The sequence below is a fragment of the Ornithodoros turicata genome, chromosome 9 (assembly GCF_037126465.1).
Source record: "Ornithodoros turicata isolate Travis chromosome 9, ASM3712646v1, whole genome shotgun sequence".
NCBI classification, from domain to species: Eukaryota; Metazoa; Arthropoda; class Arachnida; order Ixodida; family Argasidae; genus Ornithodoros; species Ornithodoros turicata.
Window position 1 is genome coordinate 43,871,148 of NC_088209.1, and position 12,617 is coordinate 43,883,764.

Consider the following 12,617-nt stretch of genomic DNA (forward strand, 5'->3'; position numbering starts at 1 on the left):
AAATAAGTAAGCATGTACGTTTTTCTTTTCTTTTCTTTTTTTCTTCCACACGCAGAGATGCGATTGATTAAAATTTCGGCTTGCTTTCGAGGTTACAGAAATACCTATACAGCACGAAATCATTTTCGGCAATAACAACTTTATTTTTACGACGATGACTGGGCTGTTCCGCCCATTTTTCGGAGCCCCTAACCAGTGCGGGTAGCTTTCAATTCGAGTCTGCGAAGGTGCATGTCAGCACCACGAACCAAATCTGAGCCTGAACGCTGTGAGACGGCATGGGTGACAGGAATCGCGTTCTAGACGTCATTTATCGTCGCTACACGCGATGCGATTGGTGGCGTTATCCCAACCGCAACAGCCATGAGATCGTCGTCGTTTCCTGTGAGCAAAGCGCAACGCATAAGGTTCTATTGAATGTGCTCGTATATAGGCAGACGCATGTCACATGATCAATTCCTTCCCAGGAATCTCAAGGCTAACAATGCTACGAACATTCATTTATTCCGATCCAATATTACCCCCATTATTATGTTTGACTCACTCCCCACTCACCATCACCATCTGATCCAATATTCGACCGCCGTTCAGGACTGCCTCTTATGTTTCGCGGTTTGTTCCTTTTGCCCCAGAGACGCAATATTGTTTTCTTTCATTAGAGGCAAATTTGGAAGCATAGCATATACTCTCTTGAGGTACGTGGTTGGCTTATGATAATTGTATCCGCTCGCGGTTCCTTAAAATACGGGCAAAAGGCGCGAGAGGCCCTATAATTTGTAAATGGGTTCTTCCAAGGGCTTCAATCTCAACAGGGATTCCGCTCTCAAGGAAACCTGATGTAGGATGTTGTCAGTTCCAATCAGGCTACGGTTAACTTTTCGTTCTACACTGCCCTTGTATGGGCTTAATATGCGAATGGCCGTCGTGGGTTTAGTTGGTCTGAGGTGCTGCTACATTACCTGTCAAGTTTTACAAACACCATGATGATAAACCCGAGCGATGGGTAAACTTATATACACGACAAGCACACAACAACTCCAAAGTAAATAAGTATTGTCCATCGCTTAGGTTTACCATCATGGAGTTTCCCCAACAGCCTGCTTGCGTTTATGTAATTCTCTTTCACAAACATTGTTCTTTTTTTGTTTTTGTTTTTCGCACGTGTGTATCCACGAAAGAAGTGAGAGGGCGCTGCTGGTGCATGATGAGAGAGGCGGAACCCGAGACGAGGAGGGAAGAAGGACGACACAACAAGAATTCTCGATTCTTGTTGAGAATTCTTGTTGTGTCGTCCTTCTTCCCTCCTCGTCTCGGGTTCCGGCTCTCTCAGTGTGTATCCACTTCCATTTATGTCTCGCATCCGCATTGGCCCTAATACTTGAGTAACGACGAGAAATTGTACCATGTCAATTTTGTTGCGCAAAATTGCTCACCGCGCGCAGTAATCGCTTTCCCAACGCATTCACCGTCACGTCTGACCCGAACGCGCTCCAAAACTGCATGCGTGGGCGTGGTGCATTTTTGTGCTTGGCTCATTTACTTTGCATGAGGACGGGATCGAACAAGCTTGCACTCCGGGTAGGAGCTCGGCACGCAACGAAAGTTCTACAACTTCGTGCTTGTAATCGAAATTTGACCCGCTGCTGCAAGACTTCGGTTAAAACTTCCAAAAGCATGTTGTTCGTATGGAGTTATAATGGGCATACCGTGTTTTCGAGGACCGTTATTCCCGCACATTAGCTAGCTTTAGTGGATCGTTTTCGATCAAACCGCTCATGAACGTTATCGCGGAGGGCCAATGAGAAAATCGTTTGCTTACCGTTTAAGTGAAAACGATTCTATAGTGGGTTTTGTATATCGTACGTTGTCTCCTTTGTATGCGTAAGGGATAGCGTGGTGGTTCTGCACAATGCCCAAAGCTCGGTTTACACTGCGCGTGTGCAGAACCACCAACGCTACCCCTTACGTGGCAAAGGCCCGACGGCGTAAAATATAATAAAACTCACTAATTGCGAGTTCTGGTGCATCGTACGCATTCGCCTTAGCGTGAGTAGAGGATAGCGTAGTGGTTATGCGCAATGCGCAAAGCTCTCTTTATGTCTTGCTCGTGCGCTATCGGCTTATCGCCTTTGCGTACGTAAGGGATAGCGTTGGTGGTACAGCGCACTGCGCGAAGCTCTGTATGTTTTGCGCGTGCGCTGAACCACCAACGCTATCCGTTATGTTGGCAAAGGTGATACGCTACACTAAACCTCACTACTCTGTTATTACCACCATAACTAATGCCTGAAGCGAGAGAGAGAAGTAGACCTTCTTCCCATCCATACGTGGCACACCATGTGATTGTCGTTGTGATGTCATTGTCACGTGTTGTTGTTATTCTTAGTATGTTATTATGTATGTGTTCTCTTAGTATGTATTCTATTATTTCACGGACCCATCGGCTTGAGCGGGGAATTCCGAAAATTCCTCCCCACTTCATCTTCAGAATATATCTGTTGTTGTTGTTCCGAAAATGAAAAGGACAAAACTGAGACATGCACTTCATTTCATGAAACGGACCCGTTAGAAACAAGTAAGTTTCCTAAAAAAAACGAAAAGAAAAAAAAACGACCGGCTCAGAAACTCTGTCGCGTGGCTGATCCTTTATACCCATACATGCCCTAATCTGCGCTGTCGCTGCCTTGTGCCTTTTCCTTATTACGTACCGCTTTTCTTTTCCTTTTTTCTTTTTTTTTCTCAGCGGACTTAACTGGTCTTGTGAAAACAGTTGCGAGAGAATCATTTCTTTTCATGAAAACATGTCAGGCGCAGCCGAGAAATTCCGAATGTTCCTCGAGCCCATGAGAAGAAACGGAACTTCCGAAGTAATATCATCAAGGTCTCTAAAAAGGTTCTCATTGGACAGGAAAACTACTTTCATATTTTTCTATTTCTACTAACTATTTGTCCTTTCTATGTGTTCCAGCCTCAGAACATCAATTGTCCCACGTTCAACTAATGTCAGTATGATTCGCATGCAGCGAGACTGGCTAATGCCAGTCTTGAAGCTTGGAATTTGGAGCGTTCTGACGCAAGGAGGCTAATACAAATCACCGTTATACGTGGAAACTACAGGCTACTTGGAAACTACACCGAAAATTGCCTGACGTTAGGTTACGCATGCACATGTTATGCAGCTTTTCATAATATGCAGGGTCTTTATGATGATGTCTGTCAGCTTGTTCGCGGCTGCCTGCGACTGCTTGGTCTTATATTTTGAGTTACCCGTGATTTTAACGATCCTGCTTGCTTTAAACAACTTTATATTGCTTTTGTTAGACCAAACGCCCAATTTGCTTCTACAGTGTGGAATTAGATACCCTCAACGAGGTCAACAACCACAACTTTATTAGGAGATGATGTATGGGAAGTTTCATCGCAAGGCAGTGTTGTTAGAGTGTTTTATGATAGGTGATAGGAAGACGCTTGTACTATATTCCTATCCTAGAATAAGCAATATAAGCAATACTTGGGTTTGCAGGTATAGGTAGGTCCGATATTGGTATTTCCGTGAATTTCGTTCAATTTAGAAATACCGCCCATCGTCTGTTTAGCAGTTGACTTCTGTTAATCCTTGACCGCTGAGTGATTTTTCTGTTCGTTAGAAACTGTTGCTGACTGCGCTTACTCTAGTTGTTTGATTTTTTCCCATTCTCAGTGCTTTTATGGCCGACTGTACGTATTCTCCTTTGTGGTGCACTGCACAGTAGGGTGTTATTCAGCTGTTGGCAGGCATATCATTAAATAAATTCAAACAAACAAACAATCCAAACAAAATGAGGACACATTCTCAAACGTAAGAACGTGTCGTGTTTTATCCTCGTGCTCCCTCTCTCGGGTTTTTCTTCGTTTGCAAATAAACCGGCTTGCTTGCACCCTAGCACTGCTTGTGCTATAAAAACCGAACAAACAAACCCTAGCACTTTTGCCTCAGGTAGTACGCTCGTTCTGTTTTATTTACAATGTAGACGCCGACCTTATCGTCTGCCAGCGAAACGGCATCCCGTACGGACGAAACCAGAGTAGAGACAGGAAAATGTGAACGGTGGCGTGAGCAGTGTACCGGCGAAAATAACTGGAACGAACAATTTTAGTTTGATTACTCAGCTACTGATTAATTGGCCGTGTCGTTTTTGTTGATTCGTCTTTTTTCTCTGACGAGCCCACTTAATTTATTGCTGGGCTTTCCTCTATCCCACCACTCACCCTGACTTCGTGCATGTTGTTTCGATCCCAGTTACCACGCGGCATAAAGCCACCAATTGTCGTGGCGAAGCATCTGACGATATTTGGTCTGGTTAGGTTGGGAACCGATACGTGCATGGAAAAGTACACACAGCATGTAAGTGATGTTTTCCCTTTGGTTGGATTTGCAAACAGAGAGCCGAGCGTCGTCACTTGAGAAGCGTATTTTCACTGCACGGGTGCGATGCATACGGAAGAACTAACCCTCGACATAATATTGCTGCGTTGCCGTAACTGAATATGATCCAAGGTCTAGCGTTTTTTTTTTCTCTCTCTCTTTCTGTCTGTCTGTCTGTCTTTCTGTCTGTCTCTCTCTCTCTCTCTCTCTGTCTGTCTGTCTGTCTGTCTGTCTGTCTCTCTGTCTCTCTGTGTGTGTCTCCGTGTCTGTCTGCGTCTGTCTGTGGTGACGTTGTCGGCTACACAGATGTGGGAAACGTCACAGACTGGCGCCCTGGAGGAATATGCGTCCTGGGCCGACTTCTAATACGACATATGACTGAAGCCGTCCACCAAACTCCTATTGTGCATTCTGGAGAATTGTGTTTCTAAGGCACCTTTCGGTTCCGCAGTACAGCAAGTCCCCATCATCCTGGTGCATGACACCAATTTCTCGGGCATGTGACCATCTGCGAGAGACGTTGACCACAGGATCTCAATGCACCAAGAAGGCGACCAAAATTAACCAACAGATAGAAGAACAGAGCTTCCTCGTGACAACCACATGTTGTTATTTTTCGTGATGATTGATTGATTAATTGATTGATTTCGTCTTTTTGGAGCTCCAAATATCTCTCACCGGCAGGTCGTTACCCGCTGTCTGCCTAGCAAATGAAGCGTACATATAATTGTTTTTTCTTCAAAGTTCATGCATACGAGCTGCTGTTACAACAGCAACTGTCTCTCTCGGTGCTTCATAGGTGATTCATTGATTGGAAAAAGAAAGAAAGGATATGTTAGACCCATCTACGTATATGTCACTCTGTTCGCTTACCAAAACTAGTAATAAACTCGCAGAAGACGGCGTTTTTCCTGCGAGGCCTCACGCAATAAATCTTCATTTTCAACTGCTTATCCGAGACTCTCTTCTTTCTTTTACATTCGCTGACTTTTCTACGGGTAAAGTGAAAACAGAAATAGTATTTTGTTAGTTAGGTAGTTTGTTTGTAAGGAAAAAAAGAGGAGAAATTTATCTCGCCTCCCAGCACCCTCTCTCTAGTATTTCTTTTTCAGTTTTCTATGTTGATCGCATAATTTTGCAGAATCGCCAACGCGTATCAACAGGAAAATAGCGCGGTAAGCTACCGAGTTCCTTTCACAAAATACGTGTTGGTTCATATTTTTTTAATTTTTCAGTCAATCAATCAGTTCACAAAATACGTGTTGGCTCCGCTTACTTTCTGTACATATTGTATTTCTTACGCAACAAACACAAAAATGAAATGACTTTTTTTTTTCTGTAGAAATTACAATTCACATATTCCACGAGCTGACGTTATACCAACCAGCCTGCGATAACATCTCGCTTTCGGTGATACGGGGCAAATTATGGAAACATTGGCCGCATTCTTCGAGCTTTCGTAATAAACCACTTTTTTTTTCTACATCTTCGCAAAAAGGGATTTAAAGATTCGGTAGGCGCACGTACGTAATAAACCGCAACGTCTATCGCCTCCTTTATGTCGTCCACAAAGCACCAAACAAGTTTTGAAAAGCGAGCACAGTAATAGAGCGAGTTTACGAGGAACTCAAAAGTGTGAGCGATACCAACACGGCCGCGCAGTGGGTGGTATTACCAGCGGCTTTCTACGGGATTACGCGTGCAACTTTTAGGGGGACGGCAATACAACTTTTAAAACGAGGCTTCTGCAAAATTTTAGATGTGGGGACAGCTTACACGTCGTGGAGTGAAGTTAGATCTTCAGTTCAAAGCGCCAGATAGGAAGTACTTTATGAAAACAACACGGTGAACGACAAGTCTCAGCTCAACAATGTGTAACTTTAAAGGAATAGCGCGAGTCACTTTTCGTGTTCGTGGAACCCCTCTCGTTAAAACAGCTGCGGATGAGCTTTTGATATCCGCCCGCTTAGCACGACCGCATCGCGCCCGAAAGCAAATGACAGAATGCACGAACGCGATTTTATTTTACGTAACTTATGTTTGTGTTCCAGAAGGCTCGGCTTATTACCAGTGCGCACAAAGCGTGACATTTCGAACATTCGAAATGCATGCAGGAACGTATTCTTCACTCATTTATTCGCGACACGCGGAAAGAAGACACTAAGGATGCGGGATCGAATCCGGCCGAAGACGCCAGCAACGAAATATCGATGCGCAGCGAGAACAAGATGAAACTTTCTCTCGCGACGACACACGTGGTACATCATCAGAGGAAAAGCCAAGGAAAACACTTGGTCCGCACAACGAGAAGCCTATAGTGACACCGTAGCCCTTCCTTACCAAGTAAGATACATGATCAACGAGCTGCACCCTTCAAGTGGATGACAAATGTTGCCAAGTTGAGGCTTACGAAATTTCCGCACTAAGTTAACGTCTCCGATAGACTTCTATATTGCGCGGACACTTTCAAATGTGACAGAAAGGATGATAGAGTGCCACCCTGTTAACCAAAAGCTTATGCTGTCTTGTGTGAGGGTTTGTCAGTAATCCCGCTTCGGGGGAATCACTCAACGACGTATATTTGGGGGAGCCGGAAGTTTCCTTCCAAAGCGCGATAAAGATACCGTTCACGGCTCTCCATACAGCTTTTCACGTGAAACTTTAATGGGGTGCCGCACAAATATGCTCGCAACAATTTCGCTATTTCTTCCGCTGTGGTGTCATTTTTCCAGCGATCTTTTCCCGCTGCGGCTTACGTTTGACTAAGAATAATATCGGTAGTCGTTGAAGTCATGGCGTGGGCAAGCAGATACACCATCCTGTCGTTGGGAGGCAGCATCGAGGTAGCTATTTCTGTCAGACTTTAAAGACACAGTTCCCACTGAAGGACGTGTACTAATTCGTCTGTCCTCACCCGTCTGTGCACCGCTCCTAGACACCGTACCAGTACAGCAACCACCATGCATGTGAAAATTGGCGCTCGTACTCTCGCGCTGAAACTCCCCATTCATTATCTCCAAATAAAGTTGTTGTTGTTCGCCCGTATGCGCCAACGTGCATGACTAAATTACCAATTGAATGGAGTTACTTTTGCCAGGACCCTCTGGAGTAATATGAGCCTGTCCAAATGCACTTCTATACCCGTCGCATCCACGTCATAAATTCCGAAAGATGAAAACTTAAGAACACGATTTGTCACTGTTACGTCGGAAGAGATTGATCACTCGCGGTACCGTATTGATAATCAATAAACGATTATTTTGTGGACTAGAGAACATGACATGTGCTCGAGGTTGGTAAAATGACTGATCGTGCTGAGTGGTTCCCTACGAAAGGGAAGAGTTAACAGATTTGATCCTCGTGGCGCCTTCATTCTGCGAAGGAGGCGGATAAAAGAAAGGCGATAAAATGGCAGGATACTTCGATTAAAGAAGCTCATAAATAGGCACTATAGTTACAATCATTTATAGGTTTATGTCACTAGACAACTACGATGATGATTTTGCCTCCCGAGGGTTTCTCAAAAGCGCTCCCAAGTTTACCTAGCACAATATTTCCTACTCATCCACTGAGGCAGGTGGGATTGTTTACTTTTTTTCTTATCTTATCCCTTACACCGCTACAACACACTCTCCTAGCACTTCTCTACCCTCACCTCATTGGCGGCTCTCATATCACGAGGACATTGGGAATATCTTACCACTATCCGATACTTGTAGTTGTAATAACAGAACCTTGCTGCGAATTTTCTTGCGTTGAACCGCATAATCGTTTTTTCCACTCATGTACGGTGAGCGGAGCAATGAGAAAGAATAGCGACTCGCGTGGCGTAGTGGATAGGATGATCGCCTTCCAAGCCGAGACTAGGAGGTGACACCGGCTGTGCTGTCTCAGGTTTTCCCCATGGGTTTTCTGGCAGGCTCAAGACGTATACTAAACGCCTGTCCCCACTCGTCCACCTGTCCACGTCTGTATGCCGCTTATAGCCACAGTTGCCTCGCGGCGCTTACACGGAACATAAGAAAGGATATGTGATTGCGCAACATTGTGTCGGTCTTGAACCAACGGAAAGAGTGCTTGACGTCATACTCTTGTGCCAGCCGAAAGTTGAAGCCGTAGCGCAGATACCTATTGAAACAAAAACGTACTGCATGCATAATGATGGGCAGTGCCCTTCTGTCGAACATTATTATATTCCTTCAAGTACCCTGCCAATAATGAGAACGGTGTCCAGTGGAAGAACAGCCTCTGTTGGAATATCTGCGTTTCCTGACCTGAGACATCAAATCACTTTTTGATACGAGTAGAACCGTGAACCTGCCGAGCCCTCAATAACCGAATCCATAAATACGGTGGACTTCGTTAATCCAGCCGCACCGAGTGATCCGCCGTGACGAGTCCCTGTTTCTTTCGGAAACCGCCCATTGCGATTTACGTAAAGTTTATTGTAAGCTTCCACTCAATGATGACGTTATCCTGATCGTCATTATTGATTTGATTGGAAATTAGCATCCGCAAGAAGGATTTGCCGTGATTTTTTGTGGTTTTGATTAATGCCATCTTCATCCTGCTCCTTAACGTTCACATACTCCAGAACGCACAGCTGTGGACTAGCTGTGTTATCGTCTTTGATCACACATCCGGATAACTGATGGCGGTTTGGCTATTTTCCTGTTGCCCACTTCATGAAAATGTTCGTCCGGAAACTGAAGCCCAGATAAACAAATCGCATGGACTCAAATCTATCCTTCTGTTTCTCTTCCGGATGTCATGGATAAATAGAGTTCACATAAAGGGGATTCGAGTGTACGAATTTGTTATTGTACACGCAGTAATTTCAAACCAGATATCTCAGCACGACAATGCTGATAGTCGTGCCCAAGACCCAAGATATGTAAATAGATTCTAGCGCACAAGAGAGCTGATAACTTCTCAATATCGCCAAAACCGAAAGCTTTATGTAAATTGTATAACGGAATTTTGTAGATGTACATGACGGTCTCAACCTAGAGATATGATTTAGACAAAACCGTTATGAGGTGAAGCGTTCTCTTGAGGCAAAAGTGTTTACGACATGGCTAAAACTAAACTGAAGGGTTAAATAAGCTCAGGAACACGCGTTATGTATATGTAATAATCCGCCTCAAAATATAATGACGTGAGGGTTGTCTTGAGCTGTGTTTTGAGCCTTGGAATTACCATTCTCATAGTATTCTTAGTAGTGCTCAGTTAGTATCAGTGTTTCTTGTATAGTATTGTATCGCATCGTATTGTAACGTGTGTCCAAATGCTTTTTGAACATATTCTGACCATAATGACGTAATAGAGATACTCTAGCGGAAGGTTGGCATAACTCCTCGAATTTGTCCATGAAAAGTAATCGGACACACGTCAATATGACCGTGGTATTTTCGCACCTCTGATAAAAGCGCTAATAAACATTTCAGACAACGTATTCCTAGTAAATTCTCTTGGATATTACAGTGAATGAAATACTCAAAAAATAACAGTATACCCATATACTCACTCACTTTTCACGGATGCAGTGCTTCAAATGCAAGCCAGATCTCAAAAATACACGACAATCACTTTCAAGACACACACAACACGCACAGCGAAACATAAATGCTGACCATGAGATAAGGATTCATGTTGCAGGAAACGCTATCCAGAAAAGTTTTCAAATTCACTTCCGCTTCGTTTCCCTTGTTCGAGACGGATTAACTCTGGTAATCGTCATCGCAACACCCTTAGAATTCGAAGCACAAACAAGCGGAAACAATGGGCCAAAGACCAGAGGAAAAGGTGTCGTGGTCACAACACCGACGCTCGAAAGCAGACGACACGATCCGGTGGCAACAGACGATGAAAGCGCCCGTGGCTCCACCTAGAAAAGGACTGTCGTCTGCGTTAGAGACTGTGCGGGTCTTCCTCCAAGAGGAGGAGGAAATGGAGAGCGGAAAAAAGTGAGGAGAGCAAGATGGATTGAAGCCCCGCGTTTGTTTCTTTCATTGTTGAGCTCTGCGATAGATACCAAGTGAAGCACGTTCGCCCGATTCCGCGTCACGTGTAAGAAGCAATTTTTTGGGCTCCATTAAACTTTGCTCACTTTATATTTGGGACTATACACCTGCCATGCACAAACAAACAAACAAACAAACGCAGAAACGTTAGCTATGTCATCGGATAGCATGTTAACAGTTTTGCATATGTTCACGAAAAGATTTTTCCCATGAGCAAGCTACGGTGCAATGTTGACCAATACCACCTGTAATTTAAAGTGGTTTCGAAGCTTCTCCCCATGTTATACCAGGTAACAACAACAACAAATATATTCTGACGATGAAGTGGGGAGGTTTTTCGCTCTAGGAGTTTGGAGTTTGGAGTTTTCTGGCGCAAGGATATCGAAGATCAAGCTGCGCCGTATAATGGTATGTAGGTGTATCGTAGTCACTGTGATGTCTTGTGGTTTTACTAAAATATGATATTGTGGGGTTTTCCTGCAATATTTAATCATGTATACACATACTAATGTCAGATAAGTCACGTCACACGTCATTGTCCGTAACGTTGAACCACAGGGATGTGATCCCTTATAGGTATATATGGTGGCCAATGTATAGACAAGTAGTACTACGTGATGTATTCAAGGCAGATAGTCGAACTTAGTATATTAAGGGTACTGAGCTGCGGAACTTTGGAGAAACACCAGGCAAGGGAGTTGCCAATATTCCTCTGCTTCGCGTACGAAACTTCGGCGGTTCTCCTGGCGAGGGGATCACCCAGCCCTCTACCCCGAAGGGATTCCAAGGGTGCTCCAGGCGAGGGAGTCACCAATATTCCTCTGTTCTGATGAACTTCGGAGCACACTCAGGCGAGGGCCTACGTCCCTGTTCCACGCAGGTAACAGGCACATGCATCGATGTGATCCTGCTCTTAACGTTTTACAGCAATGGAGGCTTTGTAGATGCGTAGAAAATGGGGGCATCGCCAATACTAAAACTCAACCAGCTCTGACTTTTGCTACAGGCATTTCCGCCAGTGAGGAGGCCGTGGGAGGTGTCACGTGCTTACGACAACCAATTGGCATGCCCGAGGCTGATCAACGCTAGATGCCAAAGTTTGAACAAGCGTAGGTGCTTCGTTAACTGCTACAACGACACGTTCAACAATAACTCCTTTTCGTCAATAATCTATGCCGTGCAGTAGAATGCGTGCACGACGTAATGAACACATGCTTGAAACATACCTGAAAAATGCGTCACAACTCTTAGGCAAGCACGTCATTTCCTCCTCATTGCTTACGCCAATGTGTTTGTTTTCGTTTTCGGGGTACTTCCTCATGGTACCTGTATTGCGTTGCTTAATGGGTGGCTTCCAGCCACTGCCCTCTCTCTCGAGCTACTATCAAAGAGCTGGCCAAGTTGTATTATGCGCAGTTGATGTCACGAAATATTTTTTGCTGGTTTGTGCTTGTCCTCTATCGTTGTTTTCCCTGTGTATGCCCAAGTACAGGTTTCCCCATCATAGATACATGTTTGCTGATTAAAAGCAAAAAGAAAACAGTGATATTGATATTGGAAATGAATCTAAACACTTTGGCTGCACCGAACCTTACGACGCGGATAAAGTGTGCGGTCTGCTAATTGAGTTTGCGTTGCACATAGTCAAGGCAGGAAATATTCTATTGCGTGGGCTATTCATTTTTCCAGGGGGTCCAATACAGTAACACCAAAGATTTGGGGACAGATTATTTATTTACTTTATGGTGAAATCAATAGGTGATGTCGGCTGGATGGTGTTACGAATATTAAAGAAATGTCATACGAAGGATTTATAATCTGCAGGACAGGTTTCTTGGTAGACGGACGTTTGACACCCACGCGCAAAAAGGGTACACTGCTGCCCCTCGCAGCTGACGTGACGGGGGCGGGGGTACACACTTTGCTATAGTAGATATAAAAGCAGTAGGAGAGGGCACTCCTACTTAACGGAATGAAACACAGCATTTTCACACATCTCATAGTAGTCGACCATAGCTTATACTTCAAAAGCAGTCGACGGCTACGGACTGTCCCTCTAAACTGCTCGGACCTTTTCTTTTCGCAAACATTGTATTCCGTTATCGCCCTTTTGTATCTCACGCACTCTAACACACGCTCTCTCAAACCACTAACTCAGACGCCTCAAAATTCTGCTTGAAAAAAAATCG

The 12,617-nt window shown here is 44.4% G+C and overlaps 1 protein-coding gene across 5 annotated transcripts in view; it reads right to left on the bottom strand.

Moving 5' to 3' along the window:
- Window positions 1-12,617, bottom strand: part of LOC135369050 (potassium channel subfamily T member 2-like) — a 189,355-nt gene that overhangs the window by 166,377 nt on the left and 10,361 nt on the right. The window lies entirely within an intron of this gene.